This window comes from Dermacentor albipictus, unplaced genomic scaffold (genome assembly GCF_038994185.2).
Source record: "Dermacentor albipictus isolate Rhodes 1998 colony unplaced genomic scaffold, USDA_Dalb.pri_finalv2 scaffold_30, whole genome shotgun sequence".
NCBI classification, from domain to species: Eukaryota; Metazoa; Arthropoda; class Arachnida; order Ixodida; family Ixodidae; genus Dermacentor; species Dermacentor albipictus.
In genome coordinates, this window is record NW_027225584.1 from 3,247,782 (window position 1) to 3,265,200 (window position 17,419).

Genomic DNA, 17,419 nt, shown 5'->3' on the forward strand with positions numbered 1-17,419 from the left:
CTTGCGCCACCGACCAAAACAAAAAATATTTCAGCGCAAGCATTGCAAACTCGGGCTAGATTTCGCGGTAAAGCCCATACACCGGAAGTCACACGACGCGAGGAGCCCCATCGGAGCACAAAGTTTCAAGGGCGTTTCGATGGAGAGCGGGCTCGTCGCGGCATCTCGCGGATGCCGCGTGATCTACGGAACGCATGGATTTCAATTTCGAAACTTTATGGGTATAATGTTCTCATGAACTTTTTATGTGAAAGGTTCATTTACGTTTCCAAAGTCGCGCTTTAGATTTTCAATTCCGGAACCTTGTGGGTTTAATATTTCTGCAAACATTTGGTGTCAAAGATACATTAACTTTTCTTCTGTTCGTACATCGGACCATACAACGGGACAAGCCAAATCAACACACTATTAGACAAATGGACAAAGTACGCAGCGAGGCCCGATGAGACGAAGCGTTGTGGTGGTTCATTTGTGCCGTCGTATCACAGAGAATAATATCGACATCTTTTTTTCACCTGGGCCAAAGCATCCGTGTTAGACACTAAAGCCATCAAAGGTAACTGAGTTCTTATTTCTTTTTCTACTTTGTATTTTATTCGCGAGTACACACTGAGCCTGTTCAATTTTCTTGTTCTCGCTACCCGCGGGCTTCCAAAACCAGCGAGAGCGCATGCGTTTTTCTCGTGTTGCCCCGACCACCGCGCGGAGCACTTCGGCGCGTGTTCGTTTGTGTCACCGAGTGGATATTTGCCTCGCAGATTTTTAGACGCTTTCTGGCTAGTCGACGTGTAAAAGAAACAATGGTCGCTCGCAGCCATCGTTTGGGACTCGACCGATTCCAATGTGTTGTCTTGAGCGCAACCTCTTCGGAAAGCCTTGTCTCGCCGGTGTAGGGTACCGAGTGGTATACGTATGGTTCTCTGTGGGCCAAGCGTCTCACGTATTCTTCGATATTCCTTCGGTAGCCACATTAAGTGCCCATCCTAGCCCGTTGATATCGCAGCATTAAAAAAAGGAAGAATAAAAACGTGGCTGCCTGTTTTAGAAGCCTCCCAAAAGCCCGGAATCAATCACCGCTTGGTTTGTCTCGTCGAGACTAAACGTTCTTAGGATGACAAATAATTTCCAGCCGACGAGCGGCCACTCTTTATCAAGAACACTGATAACGTTGGCGGAATATGCTTTGAGGTGACGTTAAATGCGCAGGGATAGCTTTTATTTTTTTTTGCTTCGTTGACGTCATTACTACGTCACCGCGTGAAGCTTGAAAAGCTTAAGGTCACTACGGCAAGTGGTTACACTCCCGCGAACTAAAACGCTGATGTCCAGAAAAGCTTGATACGACCAGGATATTAAAAAATACACAAGAAATATAGAGAGATTACAATGATGTATGCAATGAATGAAGCAACACATGTTAGTAAACGTACAATTATTTAGAACTGAGGTTGAACAGCGCGAATAAAATAAGGACACGAGGAAACAAAATACCACGTATGTATAAACATATATTTGAGATATATTTAATTAAGGTCCTCGTACCCATGACCTTTGGCGGGAGTTGAACCCGGGACCTTTGCTGGTAATTAGGGCGAAGGTAATTAAGGTAGAATTTTATCTCACACTTTGTGGGCGAATACAAGTAATGGGAAGTAACAATGCCTTCGAAAGAAAATGTCCAGTAATATAATTAACGTTTCGTGAGCCCGCAGGCTTTCGCCTTCATACTCCTCTGCTTATACACTAATGTCACTGTCAAGTTGTTCTTAGTGCAGTTTGAACTTCAAAATTTCGAAAATTTGGTAAAAAAAAAAGAAACAAGGGAAAAAAGGGTTCTTTTTCTACCACTCAAAATTTCCGGAAATTTGTATTTTTTTAAGTATTGTTATTTTTTGGGCTTTATAAAATTTTCGTTAAATTCTCAAAGAGAGTTGCGTTTGTGAAACAGTATCACATGTGACTTAATGAGTGCTTGCCCTTTTAAGATTATTTTGTTGAGCTGTTTTCCTGTTTAGATGCGAAACGACTGCTTATCTTGTATGGTTTTGTTTATATCCTTGGGCCCGGACTATGTTTTTACGGCTATGCTTTCAATGGTAATCAAACTGGGTAAAGTTTATTGAAAAATATGGAAAGACTTGCTTACAATGCTTCGTCACTCTTATCGGTGGAATGCTTCAGGTATCACTCGTACGCGCTGATCATGGTATTTTGATAGTATGGTGCATTCTTTAAAAAGTGCCTCACAGCCACATACAACGCAGTGCAGCCACCGTTGTCTGTCTCGTGCTTACTTTCGGACCACGTTTGAGTCTCCACGTTTCCTGCCATTCGCCCAGAGCCCCGTTCCTCCGACATGGAAACGACCCGTTAGGTTTTGCGCTGTAAAGTCATGCGCCAACCAGCTAAAATTCGTACGCTTGTGACAACAGGTAGTTGCCTTTCTATTCTAGGCGAGCAAAAAGAAAAAAAAACCCTTACCCTCGTAATCAGTTGCGTCACAGAAAGAGGAGGAGCCAATCTTTTCATGTCGACACTGCCGCCACCTAATGTGAAGTTAGGATAATGAGCGTCAAATTTTATTGTGCGTATCTGGGAATAGACGCATATGCGAAAGTATACAAAAATTGAGTTGTATTGTAATGGGATTTTCTTCGAGTTTCTAATATAAACGTGTACCATAACTGCAACAGTTTAAAAGAGTAATGATCCATTTTTTGTTAATTCTGGTTTTGTTAACTTGTTAGGAAAAGCTGTATCTGCCAGCGCGTACACAGCTTCACGTGCCGAAACAGTAGTTACGCGCCTATCGTAGCCTATTTACAAAACTTCCTAATAAATTTCCCTTTCTGGACTTGACATAGTCTGTTATTTCTTCTGAAGCCTCGACTCAGAGATCGAGCAATACCGATGTTTGATTCGCTCAGGCCGATGATTGTGTGCGCATGCTTGTCATTTTCCCGAGTGGAAAAGACAACGCTTAGATACACAGGTTTAAAAAAAAAAGATTCGGTCGGTACGTTATAACGAGGAAAAATTGCCCGTTTAACCCCAGGTGGCCCAACGTAATTCGCAATCCGCCACTACGGCATGCCTCATAATCGTATCGTGCTTTTTGAACGCAAATTAAAGCCCAGAATTTTTTTTTATAAGATTGATAATAGTAGCGAATCGGGCAAGTTTTTATCGGCTCGTTTTCGAAAAAGCGCGTAAAACGAGGAACAAGCTGAACAAAGGAAGATACGTGAGATGTGCGATGTTACAGTAACACTTAAATGCTGTGCGAAGCTGCGTTGTAGCCAGTAAAGTATAATCTGTGCTTTGTTGTGCTGAATATTGGGTTCGACGAAACGAATGGCGGTTGTTTTCATATCTCGAATTATACCACGGAATCCTTTATTGCAAGTAGGATATCTTCCACGTACACTCTTGGCCTGACTTGCGTCACTTGCTGAACGCAAGAGCAGCCCAGATGTTTCATATTTTAAATAATAATGCTCACTCTTAAATCACTCGCACTCTGCATCCAACATACATAATGTATGCAATTTTACGGATTACGCCATCATAACAAATACCGCTAACTATAGTGATGGTAAAATTATCTAGCAACTCGATAAATATTTTAATACGCGGGTCAAAATCGCGTTCGTCTGAGGGGACTTGACCTCGGGAAGCTGGTGAAGTAGTTCCTGCAAAACTAGGCGGCTAATAAGCGTTATGGAAATCATATGACCTGAGAAAGAGACTGTAATGCGGGTAACGGAATGAAAGAAAAAGCGTGTCGTAACATTTTGCTGGCGTTTTACTGGAGATTTGCCGTTTTACATTGTTTCTTTAATCTGTTTTACAGTAGCCTCGCCAGGTATGTACGTCACGAGGCCTGATCTAGTCACTTTGCAGAGGTAAAATGACACTGAAGACGCGGCACAAGGACACGTATGTGTACGCGTGAGCAAAAGTATACGGACCACATGGTCACCGAAAAAACAGAAGTTCTTCGTAATTAACACGCATAAATGGACACTAACGAGTGCACTAGAAAATTCGTAATGCCAAGTTTGGACTGCAACCTCACTTTTAAGTTGCATTCACAGACAGAGCAGAAAATTAGCTTTATCGCGCAATCCATGGTCGGTATACTTTTGCTCCCGGGTGTACGTAGTACAATCACCTTCCTGATTTTATTGAGTAAATTCAACTCAGTAGCTTTAGACGTTCACACTTGTCGAACACCGGCATTAGTGTCAGCGAGCTAAAGCGACGAAGGTGCTCACCTCAACCCCACGCGCCCTCTCTTTGCACCCGCAGTATTGAGAGCAAAACTGCAAACCATGTAGATTAGATGCGCTTGTGCGCACAACCACGTTCCTTTTTCGGAAACGATAAACACTGTAGTTCACAGCCTCGTGGGTTTCCTTCGTTGAAGGTAGCGCAAGGTAGCGCTCGAACGATTTGTACAATAAAGAAAATCTTGTGAGGGGAATGATATACACAGAAAGTGATAACGGTATTCGCCAATAGCCAAAGGGGAGGAGAAGGTTGCGTTATATCAGCGTTGCCTCACTTTAAGGTTCCCGAGAGGAGGCGCTGCACGAACGTTTTCGTCGGTGTTAGCACGATCAGTGCGATCCCCTACATAAGTTCAGGGACTTGCTTGCACGAGCAGCAGCACGACGTTATGCCGAACGACTGGGACAAGGTTCTTACCGAAGACGCGCCGGCACCGTCACCTGCTGCCGCCGCTCCATCTGGGACAGGTGGCCACAGTCCGCGACTGCGCAAACTTGCCGCCCGAATACCGCACAGCCATGCACGTCCGCGAAGGAGCTTCCACGAAGGCGCTAGCAAGGCTCCGATACTCGACGAAGAGCAGAAGTGCCAATTTTCGTGGTCGTCGTCCTCTCCTTCGCCGTCCCCAAAGCGCCGCGGTGCCAGTCGGGAACTGCCCTCCGACATCGAGCCTTCGCCATCTTGCACGTGCAAGGGTAACCTTTTCTTTGTAGATTCCAGCCCCGAACGCGAAGAAAAGAGCGAGAAGAAAGTTATCGTGCCACCTACGGACGTTCTTCTGGCCTCTTCTCCAAGCTGGAGTACAACAAGCGACTTCGAAAGTGACCCGAAGTGGACTGGCAGTCCTGCACAGACACCCGCCGGCTGTCTCAACCTAACGGCGAGTGGCGGACCCATGTGCCGCATTTGCCACGAGGGAGACCAACAGGATTCGCTCGTGTCGCTGTGCAGGTGCTCGGGCACCATGGGCCTCCTGCACATCACCTGCCTAGAGCACTGGCTGAACGCCCGAAACATAGATCATTGCGAACTTTGCAACCACCGCTTTCCAACCGTGGGCCAAGCCACTTGCGTGCGCCAGGTCTTCCACTGGGCGCTGCACGGCGATTCGCAGCGGGCGGTCCTGCGAGACTTATTCTGGTTCGCGCTCCTGACGCCGGTGGCCGCACTTTGCTGTTTCTTGTGCCCTCACAGCGCCTCTAAGCAAGTGCTCGAAGGTCGCACCATTGAGGCCGCCGGCCTGGTCACTGTGGCCGGCCTCTTTGTCACGGCCTACATGGCCTGGTTGTTCCACAAGGTTCGCTTCCACTACCGAGCTTTCGCGGCATGGCAGGTAAGGAATCCGAGGCGCAGGATCCTGGCACCGCCTTTAGCCAGAGCAACAGCTGCAGAACGACAGGCGTTCAATCGGGGGTCGTGCGAGAGCTGGTGGACGTCGTCGTCGGAAGCGTCAACGAGACCGGGCGCCGGTGCACGGCACAGGGTCGACGCGGCGACCGACGAGTGGCTTTGGAACCTTCGCCGAACGTTTTGGCGGAAAACCCGCCTACTGCGCTGCAGCAGCCAGCCTACGCACACGACCCATTTACAGACTCCGTGTTTTGGTAGATGTTTCTGGTAGTTTTGGTAAACGCTTTTACTCGTCTTATGGTCTAGACGAAAGGATGCGTTAAGTATTCCTTGTAATTTGAACATTTTTTATCGGACTGTCAGCGCTGTGCAACTTCGCCTGTTTTAACTTTTTACTCGATGCGTTTCTGCAAATAAACAGCTTGCTCTTATTTTAAATCAGCTAGTCTTGATATCGACTAGTATTTCGTGTCTTTCTCTGTGCCAGAAATTATTTTGAGTCGGCAGCATTAGCTCATGGCGTGGTGGTGTAATTTCTTTGACGTTGTGAAACTAAGCCCGAGGGCGCAGGATCGGATTCCGGCCGCGATGGCCGCATTTTGATTTGGACGAAATGCAAAAACGTCCCTGTACCGCGAAGTGGGCGCATGTTAAAAAATCCAGTGTGGTAAAACTAATCGGGACTCCCCCACTGGCGTGCCTTCTAATATTGTCGTTTTGGCACGTCAAACCCCAGATTTTTTTTTTTACAGCAGTTAGAACTTTACGTATCTTAAACCTTATTTGCAGCATTTCGGAGTATCCACTGTGTTACAGGATTTCGCTAATGGATAGAAAAGTAGAAAGCTTATATAACATTTTGGCATGACAATACGGACGCGATTCTCACCATGCTGGTACCGCAACAGGGCGGCCACGTTGAAGTCGGTGCGCGCTATCCCACGTACTTTGGTTTACTTTCTGGTGAAATCCGTCCTTCACTGCATTGTCGATATTATCGTTTTGTTGCTCGGCGCCTGACTTCTGCATACGGTTGTAACGTAAGATTGCGGCCGCGGTGACCTAATGCAAACCATATATCTGATGTCGTCCGTACCTTGTGGGATTGCTACGTGGTTCCAATGGCATGAGAGAAAGAGGGGATGCGGTTCAAACATTGCAAATGGTATAAAAATTCTGAGGCTAGTAATAAAAAAAAATGCAACTTAGCTTGCAAGCGCGGATGTGCGCACTTGGTCGAACATAACCTTAATTGATGACCCACTCCAGGCGTCCTCGAAGATTTAATTAGCTCGTCAAAGTATCTACAAGAATCCTCACACGGCAGCTGAGGACGGAAACATCGTCTGATAAAGACCTAAACCCTATAAAGAAATGACGCTTGTAATTGACCTTGTAGCACGAGCGGGGACTGTTTCTGCCAGCTTGTCCATGGAATATTTGTCTGTTTTCTTGTTATAGAGCTATTTACGTACGAAAAGAGACGAAATAGAAAATAAGCAGATGCTCACAGATCTTGTCAACGTTTTAAGCAAAAGAAGGTCCCAGTACTGCTGAGGGCCTGCCAACTGTATTGCCTGAGATGGCTACTAAGTTCCTTGTCTGATATTAAGGCTGATGGGGAAAAAGTAGATTCGACGAACAATGCCATAAAGGTCGAACTGACATCCCTCAGGGCATCTATAAGCTTTTTAAGTGACAGTTTTGATGAACTAATGCACTAAATAAAATCCGAGCTGAATGGTGCAAGAAGTCGCAGCCTCGAGTGCCAGAAAGAGAACGCGAAGACAAAGAAGTAGGTGACACTAGAAAACTGCTGACGGACTAGCACTCGAGACGGAACAACATTGAATTGAAAGGTATACCCCTGTTGTTGAAAACCTATAGAAAGCAGTAGAAACCATTGCCAGCTGTTTACGCGTGTGGTTTTCCTGTCAAGAATTTGTCGTTTGAGAACAGAGTACCGACACACGTCAACAATGCTCGAAATGTCGCGTTAAAATTTCGCTCGCGGCCCGTGCGTGATAAGGTACTAAAATCGGCAAAAGTGAACAGGCTTAACGCAACAATGCTTGGTTTCCAAACAAATGCACGCGCGTTCGTGAACGAACACTGATGCCTTGAGGATACGGTTTTGCTAAGCTGGGCCCTACAGAGGCGGAAAAGAAAGAAAGAAAAGCTGGAGATTCGTCGGGCTGTCAGAAGGAAAAGTGTTGGCAAGAAAATCGGAGAACTCGAAGGTCATTCGCATCCCGTTTGAAGATGACCTCGCGAGGCTAGTGTAGGTATACCTGGGACTTCAAGTCCGCCTATTAGCATAACCATGGCGCTCACAATAACACAAGCCGATCAACAGCTATTCAAATTCAAATTATTTATTTATTCTTTAAAACACAATAAAAGTGTGTCCAGTACTGTTTGGGCCCGTAGCCATAGGCTAGTTATGGGTCCATGAAATGAAATTCTATAATGCAGGCACTTCGTCACATGCACAATAAAAACTTGGAAGAGCGGAGAGGGGGATATTTACATAACAAAAATGACAAAAAGAAAGCATAACAAGGAACAGTCGCTTCAAGTCAAAAACATCGTGTATGTTATATTACAATAATTAATGGGATGGCAACATGAGATAGATGTCTTTTAACATGTTTATTGCATGCGCTGAAATAATTTTTTAGCTGTAAGTGCTAAATTTTTTAGCTGTAAGTGCAATTTCTTGTGGAAGAGTATTCCATATCTGGACGCCAATGAAAGAGAGCCGTCGTTCTCCATAAACGTTATGCGTGGGCGGTAGATTAAAGTTGCCTAATAATACATTTCTGGTAGCACGCGGTGATATATGGAAGAGGGAGATGTGGAAGGGGTGGTTGTTTCTTACGATACTGCTTACGACAGTTGCTGTTTTTAGGAGGCGTAGTGAATCGAAGGGTAATATCCCTAGGTTGTGGAATAATGGGAGAATGGATAATGGGTCGTGGAACTGCTATGCGATAGGAGTACGACTATTTTTTTACTGCAATGTTCGCAGCATAAGCAAGAATTTGAACTAGCTCCTCGCACTTTTATCAAAGCATGGGCACAGATTCGAGAGGTGTTGCTAGCAATCACTGAAACCTGGTTAAAAAAAAGGAGAGAAGGTGGTCATTCCTGGTTATGTAACTCCTTCCAGGGTAACTCCAGGGTAACTGTCGCTTCCGCACAACCCTGTTCATGTGGTGGCGGCGTGGCGACGCATTCACTGAATTATTATCACTGAATTGCAGTTCCCCAGATATAGAAGCACTATTTCTCAGATTGCACTGTAGCGGTATAATCGGTACCGTTTATCTGGCGCAAAATTCTACTGCTGCTTCTTTTTTCGATAAAATAGAACAAATACATGCATTCTTTCATCTTTCGAGGAAGTACAACACTGCGGTGGTAATCCTTGGAGACGTGAACGTTGACACACATTAGCCATATTAATTATACAGAATTACTTAATTCTTTCAACTTTCGCAACACGATCAACTTTAACTAACCTGATTGACTAATGCGTCAGCAATAACAACGGACCTATGTTGCCTAGCACTGAATCGAAAAGGAATGCTGGCGTTTACGATGCACCAATATCAGATCACCTTCCTGTTTTTGTTTCCATTAATGACGTAAGGAAAAAGAGTGCAACGTAATTGGTCATGGTCAGCAACGCAGATTACAGCTTACTGCAAAATAACATACTTGCCATTGACTTTGAAAATGTATGCTATAATGACGTCAATATTGAATTTCAGAATGCAATAAAAATTTTTCCTGTGCCATCGACCATAGCCGTTGAAACGTAGCTGTACGCTCATAGAAGACTACTATGAGTCCCTGGATGACGAATGAGATACTTGCTTTGCTGAAGCAAAAAGCTTTCCGCTTCAACAAATGGAGGGCCAGATAAACATAACGATTACTGTTTAGGCTGCAGTTTGAAATTTTAAGAAACCCGTATCTTTCACGAGAGCATGAAAGGGAGAATATTATTCCACTCTTACTGAACAAGCTCAGGGTAAGTGTAAGAGAACGTGGGAGCTCGTAAACAAATTGTTTGGAGATTTACCTTCAGAATGCACTGTGGATAACTTTAATTAACATTTCGCAGAAATCGGGTCAGTATTAGCAGCGCAGTTCTCTTCTAATAGAAACCAATACATTTCACGCTCTTTTTGAATACGTTGTCTGGTGTTCACAACACTTGAGGAAATTCAATAAGCTGTTGCTAATATGAGCACCAGCAAAGCAGCGCGGTTAGTGAAATATCATAGTGGTATCCTGGCCCAGTCTTATGTCACGCATTTAACCATTCGCCGCGTACGTCAGAGTATGCCTGTTCTTTAAAAAAAACCAAAGTCGCACCGGTATATGAAGACGGAAATTGCTCTGATCTTTCAAGTTAAAGGCCTATATCTGTTTTAAGTATTCTCAACGTTATTCTTAAAGAAAATATTGCAAACTGAATCTATTGACAGCGCAGAACTGCACGAACTACACGAGGAAGATACACGGACAAGCGCTCTGAACAGCTTAAGCATATCGCGGCCCGCGCTGTAACCGCTCTACCTGCATGCACCAGTATAAGGAAATCATCGAGATACCTAAATGTTAGTTTTTTTTTCGTGTGCCGTGCAAGCACCGCTCCCTGGAATGTGAGGCAAAAGTTGTCTGCGCTTGTCCGTGCTTCTCTCTTTTTTCAGTTTCAGTTTCACAGTTTTTCACAGTTTTTACAGTTTCAGTATGGAGCACCAACGCGTCCAACGTACCGTCCTTTAGAAAATTATTGCAAAACGTGCAGGCATCTTCCTTGAAGAAGGTCGCGCAATTTCCCTGACCAACATGGATTCGGGTCACATCACTCCGCATTAACAGCTGTGCTAGCTTTAGCAGAAGAAATTACCACGGCATAACACAATAACCTGCTTGCCGTTGTTGTTTCCCTTAGCCTAAAGAAAGCTTTCGGTACAGTAAATCATGCAATTTCACTAATGAAATTAAAACACTACGCTTTCCACGTGAAATTTTTCAACTTGTTTGATAGCTACTAAGCAAACGCACACAAGTGGTCAGAAGGCGGAATCTTTCATCTTCTTTATTAAACATAAAAAAGAGAGGTACTGCAGGGATTCGTTCTCGGACCCTCGCTGTTTTCGCTGCCCAGTCGACCGATTGTTTGCAGTACCGTGCGAGCGTCCACTGGCCGGCCGGTGCTGCGTTCTCCAGGGTAGCGTACCTCACCGCTGCCTACCAGTTGTTACGACGCCTGTTTTTAGAAGCTCGACCGATGTTATTATTGGGTAGCGTGGCGTTGTCGGCGGGCTTCAAGTGTCCGGTAGACTATGGCGATCAGGCAGGGACGATACGATTTCTAGTGCGAAGCTTGCACGGTTTATTCAATGGTTGGTGAAACATGAGAAGAAGAGAATGAAGTGGAAAAGTACATTGCGGGGCCCTTCAAATAGGCCCACTAAAGTCGTAGGCGGGATCTTGCTCACGTCAACGTCACGTGATATGCACTGAGTTCCACGGTGCTCGGCGGTGGCACCCACTCACCCGGCGACCTTTCACGAGTCCGCCTCCGCAGTTGGCAAGCAGTAGGTGCGGGATCGTAGGCACTTATCCTTTTTCTAGGGGATGTTGGTTCGCGGAAGTTCTCCTGCAGAGCTTGCCAGTTCGTGGAAAAGACGTCTGGTTGTGGATAGGCGGCTGATCTATTGTCCCAGTTGACGTCTTCACGAGCGTGCCTCCGCTGGCGGCAGCCCGGGGTCCTGTCTGGTTCGCGCAAAGGGTTTTCACGCACACACACAAAGGGGCCTGTGAACACTGCGGGGTGCGCACCCGACCAGCATCCACTCGAGACAACCACCGCAAATTAGGCATCCATCCTTCGTTCCGCTTAGGCATGCACACACATGAAGGGGCCTGTAAGCACTGCGGGGCCCTGCCAGATCGGTCATCCATTCGAAACAACCATGGCAAATTAGGAATCCACCATTCGTTTCGATCAGGCATGGTGGTAGAGCATCCTTTTTGTCCGGGGTGTTACACGCCAACCATGACACCGGTCAGCGTCTTCTAACCGCGTAAAGCGACGAGATTAGCAAGAATACCGCATGCGCACTAAGTTGACTGGAAGCCGTCATTTCCATGTGCCAGGGAGCTTGCACCAAGTTAATCATGCCAGAGGCTGTGTCGTGCTGCTGGAAGGGGCCTAGCAGACGAAACTCGCGCTTCCAGTGAACTTGGTGCGCATGCGCTAGTCTTGCTCGCGGGTATTGTGGGTATTATATCTAGTATGGGTATTAGAATAATACCGATACTAGATATGCTCAACACAGTGCCACGTTGTTTCGTGAAATGGAAATTTTACCTTTTAACATCTTACATCAAACTGCTTTTACTATCCATGGCGTCATTGAACGCAACTTCATCCCCGCCTAACTAGATGCGTCACTGTACACAATTTCAATCTTTCACCGACTAACAATGTTTATGGAAAGCAACTACTTCAATTTGATGGAGTTAAAGTCTGAAACGACGTGCCACGCCACGTAAAAAAAAAAAAAAATTTCCAGTGCACTTATATACCTGCTCCAGGAAAACGGCTAAATCTATGTACTCGCACGTTTTTTTTTTGTTCTAGGTTACTGTTCATTTAGGTCAATGAAATATTTTTGTTCTCCACCGTAAGTGTGATTCGTATGCATAACTTATTTTTATTGTCATCTATTAGCATTGTATTATATTGTAATCGCAGTGTATGTAGCACGATGTTGTAGGTTATGCGAATTGTATTGACACATGTATTTATATTTATCGGGCGACCAGGTTTCGCCGGCTAACAAATCTTATCGCACAGCGCGGGACGCGCTTGCATGTATCCGAAGTTTCTGGAAAGTTATCGATGCTGCTATCCGCAGTCTGTTATCGCCGAACCTTGTGTTATCTGATTTATTCGCCTGACGCGAATGATGTAGAACTTTATGGAAGGCACGCGGGTCCCAACGATTAGTCTGGAACATTCGACGACTCTGTATAAAAGCCGACGCGCTTGACCCGCTGATCAGGTTTTCGACGATCGCCGACTGTGTTCGCCGCTATCGTTGTGCTTTAAGTGTAGCCTGTTTTGTGGGCACAGGTTCGCCCAATAAAAGCTAGTTTTGTCTTTCACAGTACTGCTACTGTGTCATTTAACGTCACTACCACGTGACAGTATTATCATGCGTTTTATTCCTTGCATGAGTTGCCCTTTATTGATTCACAGTTCATGTTTTCTTTTTCTCATTTATTTTCTTTCTGAGCAGAAATAAATTTTTCATTTGTTGTCTTTGTATAATTTATTGAAAGTACTTACAAATTAAAGCCGTGAAGCGCTCTCCAGCATCCTGCTTTCTCGCAAGCCTAAAAAGGACACGCTACACCTTACTACGCATGCAACTTGAACGCTACTGAACCAACAGGCAATCACAAATTATCGAGATTTATCTCGAAGCAGTGATTTACCGTACTTCTGCACGACTTCCAATGTCAACATGGACATTCTCCGAAGTAGGCACAAAAAGAAGAAAAAGGTGCTCTTAGCAGCGGATGCAGCTCCTCGTTATGTCTTGGGACGAGTTGTACGCGTAATTCGCCTACAATGACAAGGTCTAATACACCTTAAAAAGCCCAAATTGGGAACAGTGTTACCAAGATTACTGCATGTGCCCGACCAAGTGACAAGTTCTTTGCTAAGGAGCCGTCGTATTTCCCTTGTATTTACGCAATGGTTCAACCTCTGCCTCCCACCTGGAATATGTGGTATGGAATCCCGCCTGAATTTTTTAAAATTCTTTTAAACATGAGGCCCGCATCGCAAGAAATGAGGTGTCAGCGTCGGACGCCGTTCAGCGACAAATCACGCCGAAATGAAAAACATAAATATCTTTCTGGGTTCAAAATTGATTTATGTGGTGATCGCAACTTTTACGCAATATGTATAATTCTGTTCTGTACTTGCAGTGCATAGCATGTGTTGTGTGTTTTGGCCGTTCGAAATATCTAACTTTACATATGCGTACATATGCTGCACTCATACACAAAACTTTGCGATTCATGTACTGGTGGACGGTACATTTTTTTTTATTCATCCACTGTGCTACTGAGTGTCATATTTTGTGTCACTATTTTCCCTTTTTACGCAAATTGGTTTCCTTTGCCTAGTGACAAGGGGCAGCTGGTGCCACCATAAAGGCGCCAACCTCTCCTAATATTTATTTCAATAATAATTAAAAAAGACAACCACAACCACGCAGAACCTCCGCGTGGAGGAGATGCTTTAGTGAACTAATTGAATTCCTCAAAGTAAAATGCGTCAGAGAAATCGCAAAGGATGACCTGAACACAGCCTAGAGACACGATAGCGTAGGAGTTTAGTTTGAATATACCACTAAACATAATTATGTTACGCGGACGCTCAAACACAAGCTATTTTCCAGTGTTTCTGCCATTCATAGAGCGACGTGGTGCGCACGGTTCTTTGCAACATCATCGCGGTCGCCTCCGCGCATGCGCGAGAAAGCTGTGCTTCCCGGGAAGCGTGACAAGCTGTCAGAGATCTGTGAGTGCTATCGCGTTCCACTCCTAAAGTCGAAGCTTAGGCGTCCTGCAAATGTTATATCTCGATTATTCACAGAAGTTTCTGGAACTGATACTCCAGGGCTATGCGGGTGTCAGCGTTTGGTTCTCTTCGGCAGCGCGCCTGCAAGGAACACTATCAGTGAACATCATAAGAAACATGTTATATGTAATATCAAATGGAAAGTCATTTTGATATTGTCGCGTGGTTGGTGCGCGCGGGGCACGAGCACGCAGGGACGGAACGAAACGTGCGGCCGCTTGCTTGGACGAAAAGGGAATGCCCCTTCTTTATTGGGCCCGAAGATGTAGCGACACACACAGGGGGCACCACACTCTGGTGGCAGCCTAACGAATGGGGCTGAACTGTGGCGACCTGTACATCTCCCCCTTGAAGCATTGGAGGCTAGACGGGAGTGATTCAGGAAGCCAAACACGTCAAAAGTTTCACAAGTTCAAACGGCGCGGCGAAAATAGGCCGGCCGTAACGTGTTCGTGTCACACCGTCACTGCGGTCCCTGGCTGCAGGGGACTGTTGCACAGACTGTCCGAGGGGGACCGTTGATTCCACGATGTTGGCAGGCCGAGGCTCCTGACAGCGAACTTGCTGCAGTGGTGGTGGTTCCTCTCCGGAGGCAGTAGGCCCAAAAGGCGCTAGGTGACGCCGGTTGCGCTGTAGGGTGCCACCTCGCTCCGTTTCGACCACGTAGCTTCTTGGTCTTTGCCCCGGACTGTGGACCATAGCCTGCACTTAATCAGGTCGCACCCAGACACGCTGACCTGTTTGGAGTGGCGGCAAGTCTCGAGCTCCATGATGCCTGTTGTAGTTGTCGGCCTGCTTCTGCTTGTAAGTCGCATCTTTGGCGACGACTTCTTTCATTGGGGGCCAGTTGGGACCTAGCTGGGAGCCTTGCTTTGGGATTCTGGTTCTGAGTTGACGTCCCATCAACAGCTGGGCTGGACTAAAGCCGTTGTCTCCTGGAGTATCCCTATAGCTGAGCAGAGCCAGATAAGGATCCTTTGACTTGCGAAACAGGTCCTTGATAGTACGCACCATCCTCTCCGCCTCTCCATTCGATTGAGCGTAGTGTGGACTGCTGGTCCTGTGGTTAAAGCCGTATGACGCTGCAAACGCCGCGAACTCTTGCGACGAGAATGGTGGGCCGTTGTCTGACCTGACTTCTTGCGGGATTCCATGGCGGGCAAAGATGGATTTGAGAGCGTCGATGACTGCCTGAGCTGTCGTGCTCCTCAGGGTCACCACCTCAGGGAACCTTGAGTAATAGTCCACCACCAGGATGAACGTCTGGCCGTTGAGGTGGAACACGTCCATTCGAAGGAATTTCCAGGGATGTCCAGGTAGGGCTGTGGAGAGCAGGGGCTCGGCAATGTTCACGCGGGTGGAAGCGCACTGTTCACAGTTGGCAACGAGAGAGGCGATGTCTGTCGAGATACCGGGCCACCAAACTGACTCCCGAGCTAGGGCTTTGGTCCTGTTGATGCCCTGATGACCTTCATGCAACAGCGTCAAGACCGCTGGCCGAAGGGACAATGGGATGACTAAGCGGGCGCCTTTCAACAGAACACCGTCGCAGACAGAAAGCTCGTCTGCCATCGAGGCGTACTTTGTGAGGTGCAGTGGTATCGTGGCCTTTTTAGGCCAACCATTCTGGCAGTAGGAAGCGAGGGCTTTGCACTCTCCATCGGACTCTTGTGCCTGTCGCACGTCTTTAGGGCTGAGTGGCAAGACTTCCGACATGCAGCCGACTACCTGTGCTGCAAAAAGTTCGATAGTGTCTAGAGGAGTGGGTGGCTTGTAGGTGATGCGTGACAACGTATCAGCTGTGGCTAGCAGCTTTCCTGGCACGTGCAGCATACGGAACTGGTATCGCATGGTCTTCAGCCGTAGCCTCTGAATACGAGGCGGCAACACGTCCAGTTCCATCTTGCCCAGAAGCGAAACGAGTGGTAGGTGGTCAGTCTCGACGTCGAAGGGGATGCCACGGACGAACTCGTCGAACCTTTGGATATCCCACGTCGTTGCCAAAGCTTCTTTTTCAGTCTGGCTGTAACGCTGCTCGGTATCGGTCATTGACCTCGAAGCGAATGCGACTGGGCGGCGCTCTCCTGAGGGTTGCGTCTGTAGCAAAACTGCGCCGAGTCCGAATGAGCATGCGTCTGCAGCCACCGTAGTGGCGTACGACGGGTGGTACTTGGCCATGCACCTGTCTGACGTCAAGAGTTCCTTGATTTTCTCGAATGCTGCCTTTTGGTCGTGCTGCCACACCAAACTTGCAGACTTGTTCAGTAAGGCTCTGATGGGAGCTGTGACGTCCGAGATGTGTGGCAAGAACCTGGCAAGATGGTTCACCATTCCGAGCAGCCTTCGAACGCCAGCGACGTCCGTTGGGGCTTCCATGGCTTTGACTGCTTCGGCCTTGCCCGGATCTGGCCTGATGCCCTGTGCTGAGACGACAACTGCGAGGAAGGAGACCTCGGGTACCCCAAAACGACACTTGTCCTGGTCAAATGTGACACCTGCTTTTGCAAGGCGAGGTAGCACCTGGCTCAGTCTGGCGTCATGTTCCTGGCGGGTGCGGCCAAAAACCAAAATATCATCTATCATATTGGCGACTCCTTCTTGGCCTTCCAGGATTCTTGCCATCTGCTTTTGGAAGTACTCTGGTGCGGAGGTGAGGCCAAAGGGGAGCCGGCAGAAGCAGTATCGGCCATATGGGGTGATGAATGTCGTAAGCTCTTGGGAGTCTTCTGAGAGCTTCACCTGGTGGAAGCTCGCGGTCGCGTCCAGTTTCGAAAAAACTGTTGCATCGCCGAGGAGGCGAAGGACTTGCTCGACAGTTGGCAGAAGATGTCTTTCACGAAGGACGACCTTGTTGAGTTGTGTTAAGTCGACGCAGAGGCGGTAGGAACCATCGCCTTTCCGGACGACGACGAGACCCGAGCACCATGGTGTTGGCTTGTCGACCCTACGGATCACGCCTGCGCTTTCCAATTTGTCCAGCTCGCGGCGGACAATCTCGAGCAGCGGGATGGGGACCCTGCGAGGTACGCTTAGCGAGAATGGTACGGCATCGGGTTCCAACCGGATGTTGTATTCGTCCTTGAGGGTGCCGAA